Here is a 25,547-nt window from a genome sequence, read left to right on the forward strand (position 1 = left end):
GTGGCAGTGCAGGGGGAGGACGTGGGGTGGTCGGGGAGGGGCGGCGTCCGTGGGAGGCGCGCACGTGTGGAGTCCGGAGAAGAGGGGAGGCGGCAGGCGTCCGGCTACCGAGGCGTAGGCTCTGCACCCTGGCAGCCGCCGAGTCCTGCTGCCCGATGCCTCTCTTGCCTCGGGCTGGACCGGGCCTGCCGCCGAGGAAAACCAGTCCACTGTGTCTGAGTTCTCCGAGTAAGGGGACAGTCACAAATAACAACAATAGTACCTAGTTCAGACAAGGCGGGGAGGAAAGTTTCCGGCCCGCACCTAGAGGAGTCCGCCACGGCTGGGAGAAGGGATGCAGGGCGGGAGGGTGACAACCGGGAAAGAAGAGAGCAGTGGGAGGACTGCGCGAGCAGGACGCGGACCCGGGTGCGGTTCAGGGGGCGGCGGGCAGCGGGGTGCGCTGTCCAAGGTGCACGGGAGGTGGGAGGCGCGCGGCGGGCGCGGAGCCCGCAGCCAACACTAGCTGGCGGCGCGGGGGAGAGCTGAGAATAGATGTCTGGGGCGCCAGGCGCCCCCAGGCTCGTAAAAGTCACCCGGCTGGAGCTGAGGTAGGGAGGGGAAGGGCGCGGGGGGCTGCGGTGAAGCCCCCACGCTCCCCTGCCCCCCTCCCTACCGGCCTCACCTCTAGCTCCATTCCCCTCCCCCCGAGCCCACTCCCCTCCGAGCCTCTGTCCTGGTGCCGCGGCGGCGGCAGCGGCGGCGGCGGGACCGCGGAACCCTCGCTCCGAGCCCGGACGCCCCGGGGATGCTGCGGGCCCCGGAGCAGCTTACCTGGGGCTGCGGTACCGGTAGCGAAGGCAGCCAGCCGCGCGGACTCGGGCGCGGCGCGGCTCCTCCTCGCCTCGGCGTCCTCCTTCTCCGCTTCTCCCCGGACTCGGTCCAGGGCACGGAGCTCTGAGACCGCGCCGGGCTGCAGCTACCTTTCCCACCACCGCCTCGGCCGCGCTACCGCAGACAGAGGACGCCCAGTGGCGGCTGGAAGCCTGTGTGAGTAGCGGCGCCGGAGAGAGTGGGATCTGCTGAGAGGCGCTGGAGACTCCGCGGCTCAGGGCGCGCGGCCGTGCGCACGCGCGCCGGCGAGTGTGAGTGTGTGTGTGTGTGTGTGAGCGAGCGAGCGTGCGCGCGCCCACGGGAAGGGGGAGTCGCGAGGGCAGAGGGAGAGAGGCCGAGAGACACTCGCAGGGACCGAGGCGAAATTCTTCGCCCTCGGAAATCCGTAAACCAGGGAAAAGAGGATCGAACGTGCGTGTGGCCCGGGGGAGCTGCCCGCGGGGCGGTGGCAGAGGAGGAGGGGAAGGCAGCGCGGCGCGCGCGGGCTCCAAATCCGATCTGGGCTGGGCCGAGCGGAACGCGCAGCCACCGATGCAGCAGAGGCGGCGCCCGCAGCCCACTGTCGCGCTGCTCCCTCTAGGGAGGGGCCGGGCCGCTCGCTCCCGCCACCGCCGCCGCCGCTGTCCGGACTTCTCGGCTGGGCGCGTGGGGACGGGGATCGAGCCCCCACCGTGGCCACCGCAGCCTTGGAGGCGCTCGGCCCGCTGAGGGGCCGAGCGGGGAACCCGGCGCACGTGGCCGATTACCGGCTGGAGCCGGCGCGTGCAAGAGCTGCGGGCGTGGAGTGGGCGGTGGAACCCGGCGGAGCGCGGCCTGCCGCCTAGACTGGGTAGAGGAAGCCGGGCGGGGGAGCGAGGGTGAGGTCGGTCAAGGGTGCGGTCAGCAGGCACAGTCGAGGGTTGTGAGGGCTTCCACTCCGGGCGGAATGTTGCCTTTTTTTCTCCACTTTTCCTCGAAGTTATCCACTTCCCAGGTAAAAGTGCCGGCTTCCTCTTTGTTCGGATTCAGCTAACTGTGCAGGCATCCGACTTCCTTGAAGTCCGGCTTCTCCAAGAACCGGCCAGCCTGGCGCCGCTCTTGGCCCTTTAAACCTCTGCTCTCTCATTCAGCCAAGCTACATTGTATACCATAGAAATAAAATTTTCAGGCACATTTACGTGCCCTTTCTCCTAAAAGACTTATTGTCCTAGCGGTATTCTTTTCCATGCTTGTTTTAAATTCTGAATGCACTTTTATTCCCTCAAGAATTTCTTAAAGGGTCATAAGGTCTGGTTGATACTTGAAATACCCTTCCTGGCAAGAATCCTCGGGCAGGGGTGGGGGCAGGGTTTGTGTTTCGTACACTTTTGCATGCCCTCCAGTACTGAGCCCAGTACCGTGTACTTTGTGTGTTCTCTATAAATGTTGAATGAATGACATTGTTTTCTAGCTTCACATGTCCTGAAGGCGAAGACTTGGATGCTGGGAAAGTCATTACCACCCCACCAGACTTGCTTGATTTTAACTTATACCATTTCCCTGTGTGTGACTATTTTCCCCTTTGTCGGCCAGAGCCCCAGTGCAAAGAATGACGGCAGAGAGTACTGACCCATTGTGCAGTCTCACCAGGGTGCTGGCAGAGATCACTCTGCAGGGAACCCGATGGAGCACCTGGGTGTGAGAAGGCTAAAGCGTGCTTCATTTCAGTCCTGGGGGAATCCAGTCTCTCAACATGAAAGTCACATTTCATTAGCAGTTTATAATGTCTCTTCTAGAGTAGAAGGGCAGGAAAAGAGGTTTAAGAGAAATGCACGTTTCTAATAGCTTGTCGGGTACAAGATTTTCTCTTGTAAAGAGCATTACTTAATGGCTACTTGCCAATACATGCAGGGTCACCCCAGACTACTAATTCTGCTGTAGCACCAAGCCCACATCCTTCAACCTTGGTATTTCTACAGTCATCCTCTTCGAAGCAAAAGTCCTCGATTTTACATTCCATGCTAAATTTCAGTTCCTTTGAACTCAGGCTCTTCTATGAGCTGCTTCTCTCTCCACTCATGATATCACAGCTTTGAAATAGAACTGAAATAAAGTGAAAATTAAAATGGATTTATTTGGGTGCTGCCGTCTGTTCTCTAGTGGGAGTCCCTTTAAATGATTCCTCTTCTGTCACTCAATTTACAATCTTCTTAGAAGCCACTTGTTGTAATATGGAATTCACGTGCTTTTTTGTTAGGTTGAAAGCTTAGATATTTTAATTTTTTTACTTGAAAGGAAGCTCTAGAACTTGCAGAAGGAGCAGAAAAACTCTGACACCCAAAATGGGCTCTTGAGAGCCAACCTTTAAAATGGCTATTAGAGTCTTCCAAAATAATTTTAAATAATTTTGTTTTGCTTAAAAAGTTGCCTTTATGGTTTCATTCAACAGCTTCCCAAGTGCTTGCTTACTTGGTGGGATGGAAGAATGGAACAAAGCCATAACTTCTCTAATGAGCACCGAAGGGATTAGACTTGTGTTTGTAAAAACAAATACATTTAGAAGAAGCCAACATTTAAAAATAAGAAGGTAGGCTTGGAGCAATCTTAATGTATGTTAATTTAAAAGATAAACCATAGAAAGAAAGACTAACAACGTAAGAGAGAAAGTGTTTCTGACCCACTTAAAAGTTTAGAGGACTAGCTACGATTAAAATGCTATAAACCATAGCTCTTCATGCTAGCTAAACACTAAATAACAATAAAACGTTCTACCGAGAAATTCATTTTCATATGTTATTATCAGTTGAACTGAGAATTAATAGCATAATTATAAAGGTTTGATTTTTCTTCCTAAAAAGGGAATGCTCCTTAACATAACTGCTTTTTTCAATTTGCAGCAGTGCAATGAACTAGTCAAACATTAACTTCCTTAAAAATACTGGATTGGGAAAGGGTGGGGTGTGTAGAGAAACACTTCAAACTGATTTGACCACAATGAACTAATCTGCCCCTCTAAAGTTATAACAAAAGCTTTGTGTCTCTGAAGACTGGTAAATTTAGGCTGTGAGATGTACCGTGAATTCCAAAGTCAACTGCTCATGCTGGGAGCAGATTGCTCCAAATTCTCTCAAGTGAGAAGGCAGGGACCGTTAGCTGAAATGCTGCTGTTGAGTTTAGTGGTTGTGAGCACGCATAAGGATACAGGTAATTTCCCCCATAATTAGGTCACAGATCACTTAATGCGTTAGAGTTTTAAATGATAAAAAAACACCTTGACTTGCATCTGGACCCAAATGCCAGCTCAGTACAGAGTGTAGCATGGGAACAAGAAGAAGTTTCAAGTTATCCTGTTTCTCTTCATGCTCTTATACATTGTTTTATTCCAGATATTACTTAGGGCAATTTAATTCTAACTGGAGATCAGGCATGTTTGGGGAAGTCAAAAATCAGAGGAAAAAGGTTACAGTGTATTCCAAGCAAATGTAGGTGGGCTTCCAGAGTTATCAGTGCTGACATTCCGGAGACAGGCGAAAATATTAAAGACCACAGGTTCTTAATAGTTTACGGAATGATGGATTTCCTGGAAGGTGAAGAAAGCTCTAGATCCTCTCCTCTGGAAAGTGAGCATCTGAACACAAAAAAAATTTGAATAAAATTTCAGGAAGTTAAGGGAACACCCTCTGAAGCTCAGGTTAAGAACCCCTGTCTAACATAGATCCTTTGCACATTGATATTTATGGCTAAAGGGAAATGAATTGGTAGATATACTACTATCCTTACTTCTGTTTTTAATCCAATAAGTTATTTGGTTGTCAATACCAAGAAGATGCATAAGCAAATCAGTAAACCCCACAAGTATTTATTGAGTACCTACTTCATAATCAGTACCATTCCTAATGCCATGATTGTTAACAAATAAAGTATAAAATGCAATCTATCTCTGCCTTTAAGGAGCCTACAATCTAGCTATCATTATTCTTGGGAACAAAAAAGTGAACATAAGCATAATTTATCACTTGACCAGGTACAAAAAACTTCAACTTGAATTACCAATGTGACTTAACGAGCCATTTGTTAAGTAAATAAACCATTCCATTGAAAATTGATTAGTGGCCAAGGTATATATGCATATTTTCATATTCATATTCCCTAGTAGTAATAAATTACCACACGATGTATAAGGTAAAAAGCTAGTCTGTTGCTGAATTCTGAATTTTAGATTGGGGATAAGAAGAAAATTACTGACAAGAAAAAATCAGCCATATTGGCAGTGGCAGCTGTGGATTAAGTATCCCTGGAGCTCCCTGGGCAGAGTGGAGTTGATTAGAATATGCTAATCAATTTTGTATAGTTTATATTTCAACTGATCCACAAATTAGTAGGACCACCCATGTATTTTGAAATTTCTGTATCTACAAAGACCCTTCCGTCTATTCTTGGATAATTTTAGTGTAATATTTTATTATGACTCTCCTTAAAATTTCTTAATTTTTGCCCTCTGTTCTTTTCACTTACTAACGTTATTTATTTTTGGTTAACAGAACTTTTGAAACTACAACTCCTTCACTCAATTCATGACAGACTTATAAAGAGGAAAAGCAATCATCCAAGGAAACAAGAGGTTTTCAGTTAAAGGAAGTGTTACCATGAACTCCTCTCCCACTTATAGGGTGGCATGAACATAAAGCCAGTCACATAATTAGAGCTGTGGAAAGCTCAACCATCCATGTATTGACCACTTACATAGCCTGCCTCTCCAAGGGCCCCAGAGGCTTCATGTGGCGACACCAGGACTACCAGTCACATCTTTTTACTTCTCCAGAGGCAGTCTTAGTGTCATATAAAAATGGCACTGGACATCAAGTTGTAAGATCTGAGTTCAATCCCAGCCTGGCAAACAAGTTGCTATGAGACCTTGGGCAAGTCACTTTCTGAGCTTCAGTTGACTCTCCTGTGTAATGTGGACAATAATAACTACCTCATTGATTAAGAAAATTACAACGTGAGAAAGGGCTTCAAATGTTGTGGGAGCTAAGTAAGTCTACGCAATCTTGGATTTAAATCAAGTGTGTGGCAGAAAATTGGAACACGTACACAAATGGGAAGCTCCTGTAGAAATGCTGGAGCCTTTGTTAGACTAACTTAAAGAACATTGAACTGATTTGATGATTTCTTGGAGTCCCTTCCAAGGATATTTTAAGAAAGCCACAGACAACCAGAAGTTGGCAGAAACAGACACATGCAGGAACTTGTGGGTTCCATAATTCTAGAGGTGTTGTAATTCTGTAAATTCTGCTGCTGTCGCAAAACCCAAGCTTTTGTGTTCATTTGTTTTTAATTAGTCTCTGTTTTTCCTGTCACACAGATCCTGCTTCCCCAATGGTGTTTTGAGCTGCTAACTTAGCTATAGGAACATTTATTTTACAGATTAAGACCAACTGTAAACTTTATTTTTTTTAAACAAAAATAATTCACTGTTTATTCCTCCTTAATTGTGAAAGCAGTGTGTGTACTCATTGGGGGAAAACAAGCAATACAGAAATGTATAAAGAAGAAAAAAAATGCTGCAATATCACCTCTCAGGGACCAACCAACATTCCTACTTTGGTGTATACCTTTCCAGACATCTTCTTTGCATCAGTTTATTGTTTTAAAATGTCATCCAAGTCAACGTATCAGCCATTTAAATATATACTAGCATTTTAGCAAAAACAGTTAAACTCTTTCACAAAAAGATTCAAAAGTGGTTTTGGGTTTTTTTTCCTTTCATACTCTTCCTTTTCAGGATTCTTTGCTCAGCAAGTCCTTTAAACAGGATTTTACCAAGTCATCCTTGGAACCTTCCCTTTTTACTTCCCCACTTCTAACAGTGAGTACTTCTTAATGACCCTTTAAAAACTTAATCTCACCTTGAGCTGCCTCGTTCTGGAGTCACAAGCCCTGCTCCTTGGCCTCTAGCCATTCTGTGGATGCTTTGCATTACTTAACCTCCACCCCCAAGATGGGGTCCGGCTCTGACCTTGGATCTGGTACTGAATTCCCTGATGGAGCAGGAAAGATTCTTGATTTCAATAAGTAACCAGAATGTTCACTGGAGTGACCATCTACCGGTTATACAGAAGGTTGGCCTGGAGGTGAATTATTTGCGTTCATGTTTTGTGTCAATTGCTGCAGGCAAAATTTGGGAAGTATGTTTTATTTTGTTTTAAGAGGCTATAAACAGTCCTTCAAGACGAAAATGCTGACTATAATTCCAAAAGAATCCCGCACTTTTGCAATTGAGCATGCTCACTATTTCACCCAGGAAGCTATAATTATTAATGGAACATAATAACAATGTTTATAATTTTGTTGATTTGTTAGTTGTACAGAGCACAAGTTCCCAGAGTAAAACAACCCCAATCCAGGCTATCCCATTCTGCAAATCCAGGAGACCAGGACCTCTGGCATCACTCTTAAAATGAAAGCTAAAGAATTGACAGTAGGAAGGAAGGAAACAAAGAAAACAAGGTGAGATTATTTATCTATAGGAGTTCTCTGAAGAATATACACCCTACCTTGTGAATTATGAAAGTTTTACGGAAATAAGTTACCACCTTGTATGTGCAACTCATCTAAGAAAAGAATGAGATAATAAAATGCAACATATGAGACAAGCTGTAATCTTGGAAATTGTATACATGGCATAGCAATATGCATTAAAAAGTTTTAGAGAATTGATAGCATGTCTCTAGCATTCATCAAAGAGAGCCATCATGTTTAGCAAATCAGAGAATTTCAGCAACTAAAAAGGGATACTTTTGTTGCACAGGATCATTTATCTTGATTCTTTCCTGTCCTAAATGCTGCAAGTTTATGTCTATAGGTCCACCTTGGGCTAAGAAGTGGCCTTGGGCAGGAAGAGGTACCAAGTTTATAGCATGGAATCTGAAAGGTGAGGTGAAAGAAGAAAGTCTGAAACGGAGACAGGACGAGGCCACTGCTCCAGAACCAAGTCCATGAGAGTAGAGTAGCCATGGAATGCCCCTCATATGTGGTACTTGGCTTGGCTGAAGCTCAAAGAGATGGATGTGTTCCACTTTTATTTCTTTTGACCCCATTATCAAAAGTCAGCCTTTATTTCAATTAATATAATAAGGCCATATTTGACCAGAATAATTAAGAAAAAATAAGTACCAAAATATTTTTAAATTTTAATTACTTTGTGGCAGTTCTGCTAAAATATAGTATGTTGTATATCCTTTAATCGTCACAAATTAAAATCACTGGAATGAATATAATATTTAATAGTAAATAGAGAGCATAGAAAAGTAAAAATATTATGGGATTTAAGATCAGATTGAGCTAAATTTAAATCATGGGTCTGTCACTCTCTGGGTGAACATGGGAAAGTTTCTTTTTTTTGTTTTAGAGATCAATAAAATTAACTTTTAAAAAACTTGAAGTGTAGTTGATTTACAATGTTGTGTTATTTCAAGTGTACAGCAAAGTGATTCAGATATATATACATATACACACACATACACACACACACACATATATATATATGTCTATATCTATCTATCTATATATATATATATTCTACCTCTCTGGAGAACCTGGACTAATACACCATCCTCCACCAACAAATGGACCTTTGAGTGCACATGTCTGCTTTCTCTGTATTCCTTCAAGGTGTCAGCCATCTCTTCTTGTTTCTTCAGTGTGACTGACTGTAGATTCTTCTCTGCTCAAAACAGAACTCCATTGCATAGACTTGGGGACACCTAGTTTTCACTACAAATGGTCTCTTTTTACTTATTTCCCATGTCTAGGCTATGTTCTGAATACATAAAGTATTGATATCTTAAAAAAAAATGCCCAGCAGAAAAGGCATGCATCTGCCTACCCTCCTTCATGTTCAACTCCCCACCCCTCATATCATACCACATGTTCACCCTTGTAAACCAGTTTCTTGTGATTTCAGCTAGCTCAGGACCAGACCACTCACCAATTTTTTGCAACTGCAAAACTGGGGACCAAGCCTCACTCCATGAAGATTTCATTAAGGGTTACATCCTGTGTGACCCAGCCTGAACATTCAGTGATTTTCATATCATAACAATCACAAGTTTTTGGAAATACATGAACTCAAGTTCTTTTCCATATTTAAGACAGTCCAAGGGTCAAGTTTTCAAATGTAAAGATCCAGTCTGTATATTTATATTTCTTAATCTGTGATGTATAAGGGATTTAATCAAAGTATAAAGAAGAGTTTCCAGACAAAGAAAGTGATTGCATCCAAATTGAGATAAGAAAGATGATGGGATTGTCCTCTCTGAAGATCTTTATAAATAGGTCTAAATAAAGGTATTTATACATAGTATTTCCTAAAGGCAGACATTGATAATCAAGTACTCTTCTAGTCAGATGATTCTCTGATACTGTAACTTTCTATTCTCTGAATAGAAAATTCAGAGTAGGATAATATATTTTGATAGTTTTATTCCATTACAATTATAGAAGGAAAAATGAAAAGAAATGGAAGTTGGCCTTTAGCAGCTGTTTTAATGAGACAATCTTCATTTCAGATTTCTGGAAGGGAGACAATAGTCTGGGAGAGAAAAACAAGATTTTGTTCTTATTGTGGTAAAAGATATTTTGTTAAAGATCTTGTTCTTATTGTGTGCATGTGCGTGTCTGCGAGAGAGAGAGAGAGAGAGAGAGAGAGAGAGGGAGAGAGATCTAAGCTACCTGCTATGGACTGAATGTGTCCCCCCAAAATTCGTTATGTGGAAGACTGATCCCCAGTGATGGTATTGGTATTAGGCGGTGGGGCCTTTGGAGGTAATTAGGTCATGAGGGTGGAGCCCTCATGAATGGGATTAGTGGCCTTACAAGCCTTACAAGAAGCGACATGAGAGCTTGCTCTCTACCATGTGAGGATAAGACAAGAAGATGGCCATCTGCAAGAGAGTCTTCACCAGACCCTGGATCTGCCAACACCTTGATCTTGGACTTCCCAGCCTTCAGAACTGTGAGAGATACCAGTCTGGTGTTTAAGCTAGCCAGTCTGTGGTATTCTGTTATATGAGCCTCAACTAAGGCACTACCCCAAGTTATTGTAGTAGTTGTTGTCTTTTACCCTAACTTTGGCAAAGGGGCCATGTAGTAATCTGTTCTTGGACTAGAAGACTATTAGAATTTACAGGAAATCAGTAAAGTTTTGCTAACAACCATGCATAATTGTGTGATTGTGTATGTGTTTTACTCATATAGGCGTCTCATTAATTAGACAGTTAACTAGAATCTTATTTCATTCTTAAAAAATAAATGTCAATTATGACTTTGTATTTGGCTTATATTTCTTTTTTTTGTTTGTTTTTGTTTTTGTTTTGCGGTACGCGGGCCTCTCACTGCTGTGGCCTCTCCCGCCGCGGAGCACAGGCCCCGAACGCACAGGCCCAGCAGCCACGGCCCACGGGCCCAGCCGCTCCGCAGCACGCGGGATCCTCCCGGACCGGGGCACGAACCCGCACCCCCTGCATTGGCAGACAGACTCCCAACCACTGTGCCACCAGGGAAGCCCTGGCTTATATTTCTTTAAAGCTATTTTCACTCTCTTTTTAGATTTCATGTTACACATGATTACCTGTAACTAATGAAAATAAAATAAATGCTTTAAACTTTTTAGTGAATCTCACATCAGGTCTCCTTTTTTTTTTTTTTTTTTTTTTTGAGCATTCTAACAATCTCATGAAAGAAATATATCCTATACCTATGCAGAAACACAATCCACAATTAAATCTTCACAGTTGACAGTGACCTCCCTGCTGGCACAGTTGTTAACAATCTGCCTGCCAACGCAGGGGAAACAGGTTCGAGCTCTGGTCTGGGAAGATCCCACATGCTGTGGAGCAACTAAGCCTGTGTGCCACAACTACTAAGCCCGTGTGCCACAACTACTGTAGCCTGCGTGCCTAGAGCCCGTGCTCCGCAACAAGAGAAGCCAATGCAAGAAGAAGCCCACGCACCGCAACGAAGGGTAGCCCCCACTCGCTACAACTAGAGAAAGCCCACGCTCAGCAACGAAGACCCAACACAGCCAAAAATAAAATAAATATTAAAAAAAAAAAACAAAAACTTCACAGTGACATTCCTTAAGAAGGCAGTGTTTGCCCAAGCAACCATTTCACGAAATTCTTCTAATAACTGCATTACTCTGGAAACCAATGGAATTGACTTGTAAATTCTACAAATGGAATAAGATGAGAGTAAGGGCACAATGCATCCAAATTCAGGCTTCATAGTGCTTTGTTTTAGACTGTTGACTTATGTGACATGAAGATGGAAAACACATCTTAGAGTCAGAAGACCTGGGTTCAAGCCATGGGTCTCCCAATTACTGTCTTACTTTCAGTAAATTATTTTACCAACGCCTGCCCAACTTTTTCATCTGTAAATCAGAGATAATGGTGATGCCCATCTCACAAAATTATTATGAAGATTAGATTGTTCACATAAAAATTTTGTAAAATCTAAGGCATTATATAGATGCTAAAATATCTGGGGGGTATTACTACAATTGTTACTATTTAAAAATATTAATAATTTCAAAACTATAGGATCGCAGTCAATCATGAGGTGAACTACTTGGCATAGTTTCTAGAGCAAAATAAAGAACATGCTTGTTGTTCACTTCATGCCAATATCAATGTTTCCCCCATCAAGGACACAGCATAGTATAAAGCATATAGTAAGGTGTTCAGTACATTTTGTTGGACTTAATTGCCCCACATTATTTATTCCCTTCTGTTTTTTTTAATTGAAGTATAGTTGGTTTACAAAGTTTCAGGTGTACAGCAAAGTGATTCAGTTATACGTACATATATATACATATGTATATTCTTTTTCAGATTCTTTTCCATTTTAGTTTATTACAAGATACTGAAAATAGTTCCCTGTGTTATACAGTAGATCCTTGTGTTTATCTATTTTGTATATTGTAGTATGTATCTGTTAATCCCAAGCTCTTAATTTATCCCTCCTCCTATCCTTTCCCCTTAGTAACCATAAGTTTGTTTTTTTATCTCTGTGAGTCTATTTCTGTTTTGTAAATAAGTTCATTTGTATCATATTTTTTTAAATAAATTTATTTATTTTTATTTTATTATTTATTTTTTGCTGCATTGGGTCTTCGTTGCTGTGCGCAGGCTTTCTCTAGTTGTGGGGAGCGGGGGCTACTCTTTGTTGTGGTGCACAGGCTTCTCATTGTGGTGGCTTCTCTTGCTGCGGAGCACAGGCTCTAGGCACACAGGCTTCAGTAGTTGTGGTGCGCTGGCTCAGTAGTTGTGGCTCGTGGGCTCTAGGGTGCAGACTCAGTAGTTGTGGCGCACGGGCTAAGTTGCTCCGCAGCATGTGGGATCTTCCCGGACCAGGGCTCGAACCCATGACCCCTGCATTGGCAGGCTGATTCTTAACCACTGTGCCACCAGGGAAGTCCTGTATCATATTTTTAGATTCCACATATAAGTGATATCATATGATATTTGTCTTTCTGACTTATTCCCTTCTTTTTACTCAACTTTTCTTTTCAATCCTCCTGTAGCTTTCTTTTTATTTTACATTAGGTTAAAAAAATATATGTATTTTACATTATTTCACAAGAAGCAAACATCCTAAGGACTATGAAAAATGCCCATAGCACTTTCCATCTAAGAAATTCGTAGGCCTTTTATAAACACATTCATGTCTACCACAATACTGTCTACCTTGAATGTTTTCTCATTGTTTTATCATGCATGTCTGCCTAGTTTAAAACCACAGGGCAGGAACTCTGTCTAATTCTGTTTGTAAATCAGGGAGTGAGCACTGTTGTTCAATACGTGCCAAGAAGCAGCAGCTTGCATGTGAGGTGAATAGGTGGAAATTATTATTTCTGTCTATCGTAAGGTGAAATTAAAATGGGTACTTTACAATTTTCAAAGCATTCTCATATCGATTATCTGGTTTGTCCATCACACCGACACTGCGGGGAAGCTAGACAGGGCAGTTTCACTGACAGCCCTACCTAGGCCCTGTCTAGGCTATAACTCTTGTTAGCCTCCTTGTATGAAAGCAGAGAGTGAGACTGCAAGGCTAAATGCCCTCGCCAACATCCCTCGGCAAGTCAGCGGCACAGCTAGGGAGGAATCCAAGCCTGCAGAATCTCTGCCCAGGCTCTTCTTAACTGATACCACAGGAACTTCATAGCCATAACCAGGACTGGTCTGTGAACATGTCAGGAAGCATATCTATTTTCTTTCCTTTGGATATGTGCACCAAACTCTGACTGGGGTCCACAGCAAGTGTTTAGTAAATAGTCGTTTAATTAATTAATTAATATTATGGATATCCTATCGGCAGGATTCAAGAAATAATTATTGAATTCATGGCAAGGCCTGACACCCCTGCCATCTAGCCTGCTGCTCAACCCACGGAAAACCATTATATATTGCGAATTTTCTGTTTCATTTAGCAAAACTTGTGATGCCAGCTTTCAGTCCTACTTTCCAATCATATCTTTCTCCCAACAAGTTGCTATCCCTGATCAGTAGCTCAGGCGCATAGCCATTTCTCTAATAGACTCAACTATAACTTGCAAAACACAGTAGAAGAGCCCTTAAAAGTTTAACTTTTCATTTCATTAAGAAAATGTGTGATGTGTTTATTGCCAGAATCTTCTGTGTTGTCCGGAAGTCAGGCCCTGATACCAGGACACACGTGACTTGTGACTGAGAGACTGCTACTAAGGTCCCCTGTTTGTGCTAATGGCATATGAGAGTTCTGAGACATTGGTGTGCTTACATTGAGCTTTGAAAAGTGTTGGTCACACAAGCTGGATTGTGCAATAGGGGAGCTGGGAATTGTAGAGAGTAGGGAAGGGGAGGGTATGAGAATGGCTGTGCATTTCTCAGCAGCTGCTTTTCTTAGATGTGGCCAGAAATAGTGAGTAATCCTCTCACCTAGACTAGACCGAGCCGAAGGAACTGCTCGCTCACATATTAGTTGCTAGAGTGATTTTCAACGCTTGATAGTGCCAGAATCAAATGACAATGAACATGTTTGAATGTGCACTAGTTTAGGGACAAAATCGACATCCTCCACAGCCTATATATATATATATATATATGCTTTCATTTTGTACATGCATCTTAGTCTTTTAGTAGCATTTTGCCTAATTAGCTTTTCAAAATGGTTCATCAAGGAAGTCAGTGGTTGAACTTACAGTCTTATTTCTCCAAATCATAATTAATTCTGATTATGAACCAAGAGACTACCAATCCTTTCTCAGCCACGCAGCCTCTGTTAGACGCACATATTGGTAAATTCAGCTAACTTTGTGTCCGCAGTTCAGTTTTTCAATTTCTAGTAAACTGACAAACAAAACATCCATCAAACTATCTCTCTTGGAAGAAAATCTTATGTAAAATGAAGACTGTATAATAGAATGTTGTAATAACATTTTGAGAAATTGTAGAATATACAACCCTGGATTCATGAGTGCGTCCAATATCAACGTGTGGTAGTTCAATTTTATTATCCCTTCAATAAAACCATCTGAGATTTTCAGTACTTTTCCAACTTTTCATATCAAATGAGAGATCTGAGAGACAGGCAGAGAAAAGGACAGAGGGTACTGGGTCCCAACTCCCTACCCCATGACCCTTATGTCTTCTTTATGTTTATTTTCCTTAACCTTTAATTTCCATATCCTGATCAGGCATATATTAACTAATATTTCTGAACAGCACAAAATAATATATACACACATACATATTGACACTAGCTAAATTAACAAACCTAAACATCTAAATATCAACCAGTCCTATTTAGAGTAAAACATAGACAAATACTTGTTAGGTGTTACTCAAGTAGGGAAGTTAATTTTCATTAATAGGAATCAACAAATGAATGGCTCAGAAACAACATAATGTCTTCCTTTTGGTGTTCTGTTAATTCTACAGTTTATTTCACCGTACTTAATGTTTTGTACAGTGTTATTCTTGTTAAACTTTAAATGCACTAATAGAGGCTTTTAAAAATGATTCTATCAATCAATAGAATGATTCTATTCTATCAACAACAAATTTTTTGTAGTTGTGAATCCAGATTTTCATATATAAAGTTGTTTAAGGGCCCACCTATGTTCTGAGTTAATTTTTAAGCGAGTATTGAGCTATTCCTATTTTTCAGGCACTGTGATAAAATACACCAGTCACTTCCTATAGGGCATGTATTATTATCCTCATTTTTTATAGATGACAAAGTTCTGCTTCAGAAAGTTTAAATAAGTTCCCAAGGTAAGAAAACAAATAAATGCTGGTATCTATCTAAGATTCCAGATCTGTCTTTCTCCAAGGCCTATGCTCTTTTCAGTATATCACGTGGCCTCTCAAATTTTAGAACCATCGAAGTTTATATAGATATAGCACGCAGACATACACGCAGCACAGTAGGACTCTTTCCTTTTTAAAAATAGTCTTGGCATCCAGAAAACAATTGCGCTGGAAAGACATGAGTGTCAGTAGTGAACTTCTGACAGTTTGGTATATACCTGCCTTGGCTTTAACCTTTACAAAATCTTAAATAGCATTGGGCCAACCTTGAGGAATCAACCTTGCTCCTAGTAAATATGATTTGTGAAGGAGACAGTTTCTCATTTTCTGCACTTCTAAACAGTTGTGTCACCAGGTATAAAAACTAACAGTAGATTTAATAAGCTATTTATTTCAATAAAGAGAGAAACTCTTATTATTCACCAAGAATAGACTGCATTTTGGGGATACTATAATAGATGGTGAAATTCTGAATACATTAGAACCCCAGCATGCTGCAGACCAATTAAAACTGACAACCAAGTGGAGCAAATACACACAGATAAATATAGAAAATTCAAGTTGTTTTTACGGTGATTCCCCCCCTTTTCTCTTTACTAGTTGGTACTTTTCTTCCTCCTGAATATTCCAGTTCATTTTGTTAATCTTTTTCTGCTTGGCTTCAGAATTTTTATCAAATCGAATGCCGACAGACATCAAATTTTAATTCGTAATAGAATACCTTGGCACTTTGATGTATTTAGTGCTCTGATGTTGGGAAACTATCACTAACTAGAAATACTAGCTTTTGTAGACAGTATATAATTTTCATAATCTTAAACTGAGATGGGCAAAATAGACACTGCACTAAATGTTTCAGCCATGTGTTCACCTCTCTGTATTAAATTAGTATTGGCAGCTGAGTAGGAGATTACAGGGTATGACTGCGTTAACCTTCAATAGTAAATGATGCTTGCTGAATTGCCTCTGTGTGCCTCTAAAGCCCAAGAAGCTTAAAAATATAGGTTTGATGCTAATGATGAGAAAACACAGTAAATTAGCATCCCATAGGTTGGGGGAGGGTTACGACTAAATATATTGCTAATGGAGATTATGGAATTTATTTTTCTGAAGTTTTTAGAAAGTTTTGTGTCAGGCATGACTGACTCTAGGAGATTGTTTGATATAACACCATGAACAACAGATACCACTACTTGAGTACCTCTTATGGATCATGCACGGTACTGGATGCTTCTACTATCGAGTTTCATTTTCATAATATTCCTACGGCATAGGCATTGTTATCACAATTATACACATGGTAACAATGATGTTCAGACAAGTTAAATGCTGGACCCAGGGTCCTATGATTAGACCTGGGACTGAAACCCCCAGAGCTCACACCAGTGCCCCTTCTGATCTCAGTGACCTACACACATGGGTCACACTTTAGTTCCTTCTCATGTCAAAAGACACAATGAAGGGTTTTTTCATATATGTATTATAGCGTTTGAAAAAAAATGATGTTAGAGAACAGCTATAGGTATAATCCCAATACAAACAATTTCATTTAAACACAAGTGCAGTTCTGGCCTGAAATTGATTTTTAACCTACATCTTTTTTGAAGAGGGAGCATCTGTAGAGTGTATGGGGGTGGGTGGAGGAGGGGAAATACAGCTGTCTCAGCAGCACTGAAGGAAAGAGAGCAAGTTAAATGCATTCTACACTCAAGATTAATAATCCTCAAGTACTTTTCTATTTAATAAATTGTGACAGAGTTACTTAGTGTAGGTCCAGAAGAGGACAGAATGATTGGGCTTCTTGTAAGAAATCCTTTTTAAAAATGGAGGTTGGATTTATATTATTGTAAGAACAAATAGATTTGGGGGTGAGGGGAACGTTTCCTTGCCGAATTAACTTGTAAAAAAGTAGCAAACAGTGCCATCTACTGGGCTTTAATTTTCTCTTTGTTAGAAGTTTTGCAGACTGAACAGTTGTGTATATTCAATACATACACACAACATAAATAACAAAACACATTAAACAAGAAAAACGTTTGTTACCCGTCATGAAGATTCCAAAATATTTTAAAGTGGCTGTTTGTTTCTTTATGAATTCATTTAAAGTCACTTTACTCTTGGTATTAAAAGAAATAGTCAATAAAAACAAAATAATTGCCTTCACAATTATTAAATATTAAAAAAAATCTTTCTCGAAAGAAAGTTAAGTTACCCTACATGGAAGCATCGTCAAGTAGAAACTGAGCAAAATCTCCCCAGGTTTGCGAAATAACCCATCTCATCTGCTCAGCTGACAACTCTCCAACCTCAGTCTGATCCACCTCAGAGGCTAACACATTTCTCTCTTCACAAAGAAGAGGAGGAGAAAAGAAACACATAACCTAGGAACGAGGCCAGGGCCTATGTAGTGTGAACAATGCTCATTCTATGAAGCCCACATGGTGGAAAAGAGCTGGGCTGGATGTGTTGTCCCCAACTCTTCCCAGGAGGACTCCTCCCAGGAGGAACCACTGACGTGGTTCGTGATCCACGTCCTGGCAACACCCAGCACAGCGTTTCTCAAATTGAGGTCCTCGAACCACCTGCATCAGTATCATCTGGGGAGTTTGTAAAAGACTTATGTTCCTGGCCTGAGTCGTAAGATGTGCTGAATCAAAAACCTCTGGTCTGGCACCCAGACATCTTCATTTAACAGGCTATTCTTATGCACATTGGGGTTTGATATCCGTTGTCCAGCACCTTGGGATTGTTTACTCTGTAGCCCCTCTGGTGCCTAAGATCACACTGCAGGTGGATGAGCCTCCAATGATCCATCCCAGGCCTTTCCTGCCAGGTCTGTTCTAGAACACTGTGTGCCTGCACATCAGCACCATCTGTGGCATTTTAAAAGTTGTACATTACTCAGCCATGAAAAAGAACAAAATAACGCCATTTGCAGCAACATGGATGGACCTGGAGTTTATCATACGAAGTGAAGTAAGTCAGACAGAGACAAATATCATATGATAGCACTTATATGTGGACTCTAAAAAAATGATACAAATGAACTTACTTACAAAAGAGAAATAGACTCACAGACATAGAAAACAAACTTATGGTTACCAAAGGGGGAAGCTGGGAGAGAGAAATTGGGAATTTGGGATTAACAGATACTACTATATATAAAATAGATAAACAGCAAAGACCTACTGTATAGCACAGGGAACTATATTCAATATCTTGTAACAACTTATAATGGAAAAGAATCTGAAAAAGTATATATATATATATATATATATATATATGTACAAGTGAATCACTTTGCTGTACACCTGATATATTGTAAATCAACTATATTTCAATTTTAAAAATTGCTGATGGCATACCAAAAAAAAATAAAAGTAAGAAAGAATAAAGCTTTCCACAACATTGATTTACTTCAAATAAAAAATAAAAACTGTCCATTCCTGGGTCCCATCTCAGTGATTCTGATTCACTGTGTAGGTCCCCAGGCCACACCAGTGTACAGCCAGTCTTGGGAAGCTGCAGCTCTGGGGAAACTCCAGGACTACCCCGACAAAGACTGTCTTCAGGAAAACTATGGAGCGGACAGCGTTTGTTGGCTGTCTCCCACTGCCTTTTGAGTGTCCCCTCCTTCCTATTGGCACCCTGCCTCTCCCTGTGGGCTGTTCCTCTCTTTCTACTCCCCATACTCGGATACCTTTCATTTATCCCATTCTTGATTAGTCTTGTTAATGGCAACTAACCTCTCCCAGAACTTTAGCTTTTAATGAACTTAAGTGACCACCAGGTGGCCTATAAAGTCTAGAAACATAAAATATGATTTTGTCATATATTGTAATATAATATCAATAAATCACTTATTTATTCTTTTTCCAACTATGTTCTCAGGTTTGGTGCTCCTTCTTTAGATAAAATGCCAATTGCTTTGGCCTGGTAAAGGCTCCCGGGTGTGATGGTGATGCGTGTGTGTGGTTCACAGAGTGTGTGAATGGTGTGGCAGTGTGGACAGAGGTTCAGTTACACAGCCTTTTGTGGAAGCTGGCTCGTGTGCGGTGTCACCTCTCCTGGAGATGCTGGTGCAGTGAGGCCGCCTGACTGTCAGCAAACCAAACCTTTCTCTGACTCCCCCAAAGGACAACAGTGACAGCAGGAAAACGCATCCCCAAGACCAACGACACCCTCCTGTCACTTAACTACAGCCAGTTCAGCCTCAAACCCAGCTCGGGTATAAGCCCCCTGTGAAGCCTTCTCCTAGGTCAGCCCTGTCCATAGTGATCTCTTCTTGTTTAAAACCATAGCACGTACAATCTGACCCACTCCATGACAACTAGTCACTGACTGTTTTTAAATAGTCCTTAAGTCGTGTTGAAGAAGTAGGGCGTGAAGAAAGATGACTTGAAAGTGAACATTTGCTATAATATGGAACATGAGATCAGTGCTACAATTCTTTCCAACTCGTTGGAAATATGCTCATAAGAGGCAGAGACCATGTATTTATTTATATCTTCCATAGTGTCTCATGCAGAGCTAATACCCAATAAATAGTGGCTCATTTAATGCAAATTTTTCTTTCCTAACTGTCTTCAGGGCTAAGACGTGAATAGCAATCTTTGGATTGCTCAAAAGTTCCTTTAATGCAGGATTTGTTGACTATTCTGCAGATTGGTGATTACAGTCAACAGAATAGGATTACATCTGAGATTGAGACCCTCTGAACATCACTGTCGTGAAATTTTGATTCAGCCTCTTCCCAGACCAAGTCCTTCTTCACGTGGTGATCTTAAAAGCCTGCCTGCTTTATTCCATCAAGCCCTAATTGGCTCTCCAGCTTCTTTCTTCATGCAGGTACTGCTCCCAGGACAATTCCATTATGCTCTAAGCAGTTTTTGCCCTACCTCCCAGACTCCACCACAGCTAGAAGACACCTCCTCTTCTTACTGGCTGTCGGTTGACCTTTTCCGGTGGGTCTCAACTTCAGCTACATATCAGAAACATGTGAATAACTTTGTAAGATCCTGATGCCCAGGTCTCTTAAGCAAGTCTGATTTAATTGCTTTGGAGTGGATCCAAGGATTCAGTAGTTTTAAAAATCTCTCAGGTGATTTTAATATGAGAATTGAGAACACTTCGCTTTTCTTGTGCTCATGCTAAGAAGTTCCTATTTTGCCTTTCTCCTCAAATTTAAGTCAAAATTCCTGACTTAAGATGTAACTATTAAAATTAATATATGCAAATATTGACAAGAAGTAGGCAGAGAGTGATATAGACTTATGAATCCAGTTATAATTATATAAATACATTTGTATTTGGACTGTTATACTCTACCTTACTTCCATCACCTTATGGAGGTAATGAAAATCCTCAGACATTTTAAAGGTTTGAAGGCTAGGGATTCCCCGAATGTGTTTAAGAACCGCCTAATTAATATATGAATTATAATTTGGTGTGAAATGGAAAGCTCTCATAAAACAAGACCTTGGGAATCTTCACCAATGTTCTCTCTTCCCAAGCATTTCTCCCAACCTTTAATGCTGGAGAAATTAAGGAGTTGAGAGATGTAATTTGCTTTCAGGAGAGGATGGCCTTGAATGGAATTTAGAAGCAATGTGCTGCCCAGTAGATGATGTTGCCAGCTGTCATATCTCAACCGGTTTACTGCCCACTCAGCGCACCGTTTCCAGGATTTAGATGTTAATTACCTTTGGATACAATAGCATGGGATACTTCTCAGCCCATCACTATGTTTTGCATGGCTCATCAGTGCCTTGGAGATGTGTGAATGGCTAATAAATATACGCGTGTAATAGGTTTCACTAAAATAAAATGATTCACGTTAGGACAAAATGCCCTCCTCCATCCATTTGAAATTGTTTCATTTAATTGTATTCCACACTATTGGATCCCTACTAATTCTGTCAGTAATCAATGGAGATGATGATGGGATAAAATCTGCACGTCTAACATGTATTTTATCAGCAAAAATTAGCTGGTCTGAAATACATAATTAGTTTATGTGTTTTTGAATACATTTAAAGAATGAGAGCTTTTAATCTGCCAATTTTGCTGAATAGGCATTTATGGGTATACAGGGAACTCTGAGGACAATTATAAAACAACTCATAACCAATTAAAGGATGAGCCTTAGAAGAGTAATATGAACTATTGACCTGAAATTGTTATGAAACCACGTCATCCTTCCAAAAACATTCTGTTTTGTGAGCTGAAAACAGCCATTTCTGTTTCTGTTCCATCTTCCTTGCTTTTTGTTTCTTTTTAAAGAATTTTAACAGACTTTCTAGGCTTAGGTATTGTTACCTTTCTAAGGATTCAGAGATGTGTAATTAAAAAATCAAAAGATTTGACAAGTCAGAAAGCCAGAGTGAGAAGCAGCATACATAGGTGTGATTCTTGAGAGACCCCCCCCCCCAACCATGCTGCCTCCTTTTTTTAACTGCAGACCCATTATGTACGTTTATTTTCTTTGTTCTCTTTTTTGCATTAACTAAGCATGTCAAAGTTGACCCAGCAGCATCTGGGTCTTCAGAGATAAAGTGGAATCCAGTGACACAGTAACATCACATATTTTTAAGTATGGAATTTTGTCCTTTTAGAATGGTTATTAATATTGGATAAATGCCCAGGTAATGGATATTTTTGCTAACTACTTTGTAAATTAACAGAGAAGATCAATAGAATAGCAAATTATCAAAACATGATGGTCCCCTGCTGCCACAACAAGGACAAGCTACAATCTAGAAAGTAGATGGTGAACAGGAGCCAACTTCGTGACAATTAGCAATTAGCAGTGACTTGTGGAAGTTGAGCTACTATTGATCAACTGACAAAAGAAGAAAGAGGGAGGGTGAAGGGGAGGAGACGAGGGGAAGGAAGCTCTTTCTTCACATTGTTCTATTAAAGAAGACTGTTGTTAAATCTTGAATGAGAAACCAGAAGGCACTCCTCATTGGATACCATGATTTACATGGTTACAAACTGATTAGAAAGTAACTCATTCCTCCGTCTCCTATAAGATAACGGCAATTGACAACTCCTTCTCTTCAACCATTCCTAGAAAGTCCAAGAAAATTTACTGCAATGCGCAAAAACTTGGCCTACGTTAATAGATGATTCGGGCCATGTGTTACACAATTCCAGGGACAACATTCTAGAGGAGACTTACTGTTTTAGCAGGTATGACTCTCAAACCACAAACATAACTGTGCAAAAAAAAATATCCATTTACTTTCTAAAACTCACCTTAATTTCTGACTCCGGACTTCCCATTACACCTGCTTGGAGGAAATTTTAACTTCTGCTTCTTTTGGAAACTTCCTCCATGCTCAAAATGTGCCATTTTTCCGGGATTCTGCACAACACAACAAGTGGACACCGAGAGGAGCCAGGTTTGAGCGAGCTCAGGAGGCTGCCAGTTGAAGTGAAAGGACCCCAGCAAAAGGAGGCTGTGGGTGCACCCTAGAGGGCAGGCACTGCAGGGGAGAGCAAGAGGTCATTTGGAAGGTATCCTACTAGAGAACAGTGCAGACTAGAGTGCCCTGACTAGGAGATATTTAAATCATCTGCACATACATCTTGGGAGAGAAAGAGAGTCTACATTTGACAGACTAGGAACAACAAAGCTAAGTAAATAGGCCTTTGCTCTTGGCTCTCGGCCCTCCCCCTTCACCTTGGGGGTGGGGAGAGGAGGTCATGGTATTGGGAGTTGGAGTTTAGAAGAAGACAGCAGTAGAAGCAGCCTGCACTTCCTAATCCTGGTACCCAAACAAAGGCAGGAGTCAGACTTCAGCTGAGAGAAGTCTTATTGTAAGCAGGAAATTAGAGTTACGCTTATGCTTACCTAAAGATGAGACTGTAGACATGGTTTGAAAATGACCAGAAATGCTATGGGATTTCTTGGAGAGGTTGCCAAGTTGTAGAAAGGATACACCGACCAGGACATGGATGAAGACAGTGGTTTCCTGACGGTGTCCCACTGGATTCACACTCATTGTCTCTTTCCACGTCCTTTGTCCCTCCAGGCTGGCGGCACTCTGATACTTCCACATTGTCCTTCCTCCACAGTCACAGCCAGTGTTGGAAGCCGTTCTGCACTGGGTTCTTCTGCCTCCCCAGATATTTCCTGAAAGCTGCATCTGACTCCTGCCCCAGGACTTCCCTCCCTGCCGAAAGCCTTTTTCTTCCTCCTACTTTTTTCAAACTTGGTTTGCTCCTGCAAACATGTTCTCCTTTATGCATCCTCCATAAGGAGTGTAAGTTCTTCTATGGGCTTAGTTTTATTTTTAGAAAGAAAAGCCAGAAAGGATAGGGGCTATTTTTACTTTCTACACCTGAAGTAGTAGAGCGCAGAAAGCTATTGGCTTGAATATGGAAAAGAATAAGAGGAAAAATTAGGTGAGAGAAAATACAAATTATATGTCAAAATATTACTCAGCTCCGCTTTGATTTCTGGTGGAATTTAGTAATCCTTGATCTGATTGAATTTTCTACTGGATGCAGAAGACATATGTACTTAAGCTACTCTCAGTATATGTTATTTTATACCTTGGTGCGCTTGCTTCTTCCCCTCTGCTATATGTGGGCTGAGAAGCAGCAACAGTGTGGTGATTGAGATCACCAGGGTTCAAATCCCAGCTAAGCCATGATGTCACTATGGGACCAGGTACAACTTACTTCACCACTCTGTGTCTCATCAATTTCTCCATATGCAAAATGGGAATGATGGTCATAGTAGCATCTACCTCATGGGGAAATTATGAGGATAGAATTAATGTTTATAAAGTGCTTATGAGAAAATAAGAGACATAGCAAAGCAAAAGAGGTGCTTGCTGATGATAATTTGCTTGTTCTCTTACATTCTAGAATCTCCATGGGGTGATAAATTTGCTACATGCATAGCATTCCTTAGCCAGATAGTCTTTCTTGAGACCACCCCCAGACTGGGTCATTCTCTCAAGAGTTCCCTGTATTACATCTTCAGAGCTCTTACTATCTCTACAATTCAGTAAATAACCTCATAATAATTTAACATCTGTCTTCCCTGCTCAGTTATGAGCTCTATAACTAAGTTGACTCCTGAGATCTCTTATAATTCATGCAACTGTCTGGGGCTTTCTGATTCGGAGTCAGCCTGGTATTATATCAGATCTGCTGTAAGTTTGGGGGTTATAGGATATATTCTAGCAGGTTTCGTTCAAGCATTTTTTAAAAAAAATTTTTACTTTCTTTTTTTAATCAAAGTATAGTTGATATACAATATCGTGTTAGTTTCAAGTGTTAGATTCAGTTATACATAAATATGTATTTTTTCTGATTCTTTTCCATTATAGGTTATTATAAGATATTGAATATAGCTCCCTGTGCTATACAGTAAATCCTTGCTGTTTATCTATTTTATATATAGTGGTGTGTAACTGTTAATCTCATACTCCTAATGTATCCCTCCCCTGCCTCTTTCCCCTTTGGTAACCATAAGTTTGTTTTCTATGTCTGTGAGTCTTTTCCTGTTTTGTAAACATGTTCATTTGTGTTATTCTTTAGATTCCACATACAAGTGATATATAAAAATTTTACTTTCCAGGGGAAGGATAAAATGGCATCAACCCATTAGCTGCTGTTAGAGCTATAACCAATAAAAATATCTGGACTTAGTTTTTGGCTTTAAGAGAGAAATTAAAAAATTTAAATTGCTACCTCTTCATATTTATTCCACATATTTTAAGACTTTAAAAAGAAAAACGTATAGGTTCCTTAAAAGCCTTGTGGCATGCTCCAAAATTGTTACCTTCCATTTTAACTTAGACTAATGGGTTGGTTGGCTGAGGATTGCTTGCGGGAGAGGGACTTAATGATTACAGAGAACACTGATATGTGTAGACTTCATGTTTTGAAAATCATTATGAAGGAATTATTATAAATAATAATATTCATAGAACACCATGTGGAAAAGCATACCGTAGTTATGATTTCATAGCCAAAGCAACCTAGAAGAGTTAGATCCAGCAGATAAACCAATAATGTAGACACTCAGAGATGGGGTTCCCTTCTCTCCCTCCATGAAGCAGCCCTCCCAACCCCACCCGGCCTCAGTCTCAGTACATCTGATTCAAACATTCTCCTTTACTCTTTCCCAAGAGTAATTAGACCTGCGTGCTGTGGGCATTCCAGCACATGATGGCTGTAGTTTGAAATATCCAATTTTTTCCTTTCCTTTTCATCCAAATCCTGTCCATCATCCCCAAAATAGCTCATATTGTTCATTCCTCTGAAAATCTGTAAAATATGTTGGTACTTCATTATAATTGCTCTTTCAGTGTCGCTGAACTGATTCATCTGTTTCAC

General features: G+C 41.0%; 1 long non-coding RNA gene across 1 annotated transcript; it reads right to left on the reverse strand.

Annotated features, from left to right (window-relative positions):
• Positions 1 to 4,187: 4,187 nt before the first annotated feature.
• Positions 4,188 to 24,431, reverse strand: LOC114888287. The gene is made up of 3 exons (XR_003791750.1): positions 23,047 to 24,431; positions 22,449 to 22,678; positions 4,188 to 4,459 (listed from the first exon to the last, which is right to left on the reverse strand). It is a non-coding gene; the product is annotated as an uncharacterized LOC114888287 (long non-coding RNA).
• Positions 24,432 to 25,547: the final 1,116 nt, after the last annotated feature.

Source organism: Monodon monoceros, unplaced genomic scaffold, assembly GCF_005190385.1.
Source record: "Monodon monoceros isolate NGI ecotype Baffin Bay Population unplaced genomic scaffold, NGI_Narwhal_1 Super_Scaffold_8, whole genome shotgun sequence".
NCBI classification, from domain to species: domain Eukaryota; kingdom Metazoa; phylum Chordata; class Mammalia; order Artiodactyla; family Monodontidae; genus Monodon; species Monodon monoceros.